Source organism: Rattus norvegicus, chromosome 2 (genome assembly GCF_021556685.1).
Source record: "Rattus norvegicus strain SHRSP/BbbUtx chromosome 2, alternate assembly SHRSP_T2T, whole genome shotgun sequence".
In the NCBI taxonomy this organism is placed as follows: domain Eukaryota; kingdom Metazoa; phylum Chordata; class Mammalia; order Rodentia; family Muridae; genus Rattus; species Rattus norvegicus.
The window spans coordinates 47,952,314-47,957,500 of record NC_141535.1 but is presented as its reverse complement, the minus strand read 5'-3'; the positions used below and the strand labels follow the sequence as shown (position 1 = coordinate 47,957,500).

General features: G+C 39.5%; 1 long non-coding RNA gene across 1 annotated transcript in view; it reads left to right on the top strand.

Annotated features, from left to right (window-relative positions):
• Positions 1-4,694, top strand: part of LOC147996078 (uncharacterized) — a 24,698-nt gene extending 20,004 nt beyond the window's left edge. The window contains exon 4 of the long non-coding RNA XR_015674012.1: positions 3,796-4,694. This is a non-coding gene — a long non-coding RNA (uncharacterized LOC147996078). The remainder of the gene's footprint in view (positions 1-3,795) is intronic.
• The last annotated feature ends 493 nt before the right edge of the window (positions 4,695-5,187 follow it).

Below are 5,187 nucleotides of genomic sequence, written 5' to 3'. Positions count from 1 at the left end.
CGAGCCGCACTGAGAGCACCTCCATTCGAGCAGGTGATTATAGTAAACACATGAGGCATGTAGGCCTGCTTGTTTGCTGAAGTTCCTACTTAGCTGTTTCCTTTGGCGTTGAGTACCTTGAGGTAAATCTAAGGTCAGAGACAAGCTGAGTCAATGTAACGGTGACACAGCAACACACTTTGGCCATCTGGCAGGCAAAACAGCCAGGCAGAAAGAGTTAAGAATGGACATTTCAAAACCTTGCTCGATCTTAGCCGCAGTTCTTCAGAATTGGAGGCACCTGCCTAATGTATACAAACTTTAACTAGAGCCACGGACTCATAAAGCTCTCCCTCCCAAAAGAACTTCAGCAGCCCACGAGGACGCCTGTGGAAATGGCTTAGAACTTGTCAATTGGGAAATTGATTCTAAGACAAGCTTAGCTGGTTTTAAAAAAAAAAAAGGCTTTGTTTTGTTTTATTTTACTACATTACAAGAACTCTGTGGACCACACTCTAATGTTAAATACGGCACAAAAAGGAACTGTTCTTAGCAGAGACAGGTCATGAGCCAAAGCCCAGGGCCAATCAACACAGGGGAGGACCAGAAATCCCAACAGAAAGGGCAATGAAATTGGCTAATAAAATCTAGAAGAGGCCACTGTGTCCTTAACACCTATTTACTGACAGTGTTAGTGACATCCCTCCAGGGCAAGGCTTTTCTACCTAGGAAGAAGCATAAAAACTGAACTTTAAAGACGAAGCCAAAGATGATACAATATAATGCTATGGAATGAAGCCTTCGAAAGCTGCATTGATATTCTTGGCTCTGTTCTTCTGCTGGGCTAAAACACTTTATGAATAAAGTCTAGAAGAGGCAAGAGATGGTAACAGATGAAACACTAATTTCAAGTCATGTTTGGGTTCATTTCATCCACAGGGCGGCCAGCTCTAGGGGTTGTTTCTCTCGTACTTTATTGGGGTAAATATCAAGGCATTAGGCTCTCCATTACAATTACAGAGCTTTACAACAAACCCTCTCGTGATGGGTATTAGTGTTGGATGTTAAAGGGGAGATGCTAAGGAAACATGAGATTCAATGACGAGATCCAAAATATGTTTGCATAATTTAAGTTTTATTGACTCCAAGTGTTGAGCTGAATAGCATTCGATATGCTCCAAACGCTCCCTCACAAGCTCACCAGTGCAACACGCATCATCAGTGTCAGGCAGACTGTTCTCCAAGGAGCCCATACAATCTTCCTGTTCTCTTTTCCCTGATTATATTTCCCCAGAGTTTCTCATACACAAGCAATCATGTGGAAAGAATCTTCCTAGCTCCCTGCCCCAGGAGGATTCTCTCCACTTCACTTGGACCGGAACAGACCTGAAGGGAAACCCTAAGGTACATCCTGACATCTCAGAAACTGAAAATCCTCAAGCTTACAGGGCCACCTAAACCAAGTTAAGAGCTCTCCGGATTGCTGAGAGGCACAAATGCTACATTGGCTCTCATGAGATTGGAGCCATCGCTTCTAAAAATGTTAGCTGAAACTTGGCAACGGTTTTCTCCTTTTTCCTAAGACACAGAAATCAGCATGCTTGAACTCGAGTTTCATTGATACATGCAAATTCTTCTGTCCCAGAAAATTGAGATTTAAACCTTATCATAGCTCAGTGACTTGAAAACAACTCTATCGTGAGCCAAAGTAAAATAATAACCCTTCCACCCACACAGTCCCACCTATACAGGTCTATCTGAAACGAAATTTCACATTTCCTAACAAGGTGAAGTTCATCCTTAGGTTGCTAGTTTGTTGTTGTTGTTGTTATAGATAGAGTCATTTCTTTTGTAGTAGCTGCAGCCTATAAATCCTACTGCAGATAATAAATTAACGAATACTAAACTAAGCTATCCCTCTCAGGGGGAAATACAAAGGGTAGGTTTCTCTGGCTCTCTGGTACAATATTTCATATATCTTTAATACATGTATATCTGATTCATTAACCTTGAATTCAGCCAACTATGACTCATGCCAGAAAAAAACTAAAGTTTATCTAACACATGGATTTTTCTCCATAAGACACATGACAACCCTCTTGCATTTAAAATACATAAGCGCTTCATTATTATACTTGGAAGTGTGAGCGTCATTAAAAAAAAACACAGTAAAGTAAACAAAAAAAAATAAATGACAACACAAGCATAGTACCCATTAGACTCCGAAACAAACTTTTAATGATAGGACAATACCTGAACTGAAAGGCAAAAGAACATCACCATGTTTGACTTCAGGTGAGAACACATAAACTAGGCAACCCAGATGTTGTGATGCTCTGAACATCTTGTAAATAACTTCAAAAGCGACATCATATTCATCTGGAGGTTGCACATAATCTTTAGTGAGTGGTCAATCTGTAAGTATTGAATCTATGAATAATGAAGACCAACTGTAAATGTATGTATGCAAAACAAGTGCAATTATTGTCAGGAGCTAATTAATGGGTTTCGCTTTAGACGGACAACTTGACAAGGAACTTGAATGTCAGTATTATGACTTGGTCACTGTTACATTTCCATACATTAATAAATAAAGATAATAATAAATACTGAGATTTGCACTAAACAAGACAACTAACAAAATAATGTAAAGATCATGACATCAGCAGGACATTATCAGCATCGTGCATATGAGTATGATTCCAACAATGAAGAAATAGTTTGGTATGCTAATTCAAATCAGAAGTTCATAGGCTGTGTAGTTGAATCTGGCAGTACAAAGGCCACGGGGATGGGGCCTGGCCTTTCCTTCACACCACAAGCACATGAAAATATTTTTATTTTCATTGCAGCAATATTTGTATTAAGAGAAATGAATTAAGATATCTTAATGGCCATGAGCGGGAGACTATGTGAAGTGTACTATTTTATTCAATTAAAGAATAGCAGTGAAAAGGAATAAGCTAACTGGAAGTGTCAAAAGAACATAGTAAACTTTGGGAGGGATAAATATTCTTGTATTAATTTTGTTTTACTTTTTGAGATTACAATATAATTAAATCATTTCCACTTTCCCTTTCCTCTCTCCAAAACTTCCCATATGCCCAACCTTGTTCTCCCATATGCCCGATATTTATTAGATGTTGCTTGATCTTTATAATGTCATGTGTACATTTATGTGTTAAGGTTTGACCATTTTGTATTGAACAGAGTCAACCTTTTAAAGGCCATAAAGTGGGCTGGAGAGATGACTCAGCCGTTAAAGGCTAGGCTCACAACCAAATATATAAAGGCCATAAAATGAAGAATATACTCTTTATATTGTGTAAAGATGCATGAAAACTTAATAAAAATGCAAGAAAATCCAAGATCCTGCTTACTGTTTTCCAGAGAAAGAGAAAACGATATGTGAAAATTATTTCTGTAGTTGGGCTGAGATCATCAGTGTCTAACTCGTTACCTACTATGCTTAGGTTTCCAATCAAAAATATTTATTATCGGGGTTGGGGATTTAGCTCAGTGGTAGAGCGCTTGCCTAGCAAGCACAAGGCCCTGGGTTCGGTCCCCAGCTCTGAAAAAAAGAAAAAAGAAAAAAATTATTACCATGTTCAAAAGAACTATTTGTATGTATGCTAAGGGTTGCATTACCTCCTCCTTAGAAGACAGCAAATCCCAGTGACATTAGAATAACGTAGTGAAGGGGCTAAGGATGACAAACGTCTACCCATCAGTCAGGAAATACATTTGGTTGCCAGCAAAAGGACAAGAAGCAGATACCTGCTATGGTTTTCTGAATGGGTATGTTTTCCTCCCTAGGGGTACGCTGAGTTGCTGATGCTTTTAAATTACTTCAAGAAGACATCAGAATCCAATTATTCAAAGATAAAATTGCACTAACTAGAATGACATAATACCATCTCAGAAGTGTTTTTCTGGACCTCTGAAATGACTCGTGAGAGACTCCATGTTGAAGACTTTGTCTCTGATGCAGCAATGTCCAGCAATGATTTAGACTATCAATGGTAGATTCATATCTAATGTGCTGGGAGGAAGTGACAGGAACTAAACATGTGGAATCTTGCAAAAGAACAGAAGTCCCTCGGTAGTGGGCACACCCTTGAAGGATGTATCTTGTCCTCAGTCCCTTCCTTTCTTTCTCTCTGCTTCCCGGCCAGCATGAAGTGAAAGGGTTTTTCTCCATCAAACACTCCCTATCACAATGTTCCACCTTACCACATACCCAGAAGCAATAGGACCAAGTCTCATAGATTAAAACCTCTAACACTGTGAACTGAAATAAATCTTTCCTCCTTCCACATGATTTTCTCTAAGTTAGGTCTGTGACAGAAAACTGACTAACACAGATAGACAGACTCTAAAATAAAACATTGAAAGATTCCTCTTCTAATCAACACCCAGACAACGCTTTCTAATATGAATTCCCATGGGAAGATATGCTCTGAAGAAAACTTGACTCCAGTCCTGGAAGAGAGAGTATACAGATAAACCTGGTGCTCCTTGTTGCTTTAAGAAGTATAAAGAAGTGCTCAAAACCCCAAAACCTGAGAAAGAAATATATAATTCAATTGCATAGCCTAGTATTTTAAGACTCTGTGTGTATATCAAGAGGATGTGGGAACCAATTTCAAGAGCATTCAATAGCCCAGGCTGGAACAATGAACAAAAAAATAAATAATCTTTTTTTAAGTCATTATAAATTTCTTTTTATTGGATATTTTTTATTTACATTTCAAATGTTATTCCTCCCCCTTCCTACTTCCCCATCGTGACATTCCCCTACACTGGGGCATTGAGCCTTGGCGGGACCAAGGGCTTCTCCTCCCATTGATGCCCAACAAAGCCATCCTCTGCTACATATGCAGCTGGAGCCATGGGTCTGTCCATGTGTAGTCTTTGGGTAGTGTTTTAGTCCCTGGGAGCTTTGGTTGGTTGGCATTGTTGTTCTTATATGGGGTTGCAAACCCCTTCAACTCCTTCAATCCTTTCTCTAACTCCTCCAGTGGGGACCAGTGGGTCAATGGTTTGCTGCTAGCATTTGCCTCTGTATTTGTCATGCTCTGGCTGAGTCTCTCAGGAGACATCTATATCTGGCTCCTGTCAGCATTCACTTCTTGGCTTCATCAATATTGTCTAGTTTTTGGTGGCTGTATATAAATGGGTTGGATCCTCAGGTGGGGCAGTCTCTGA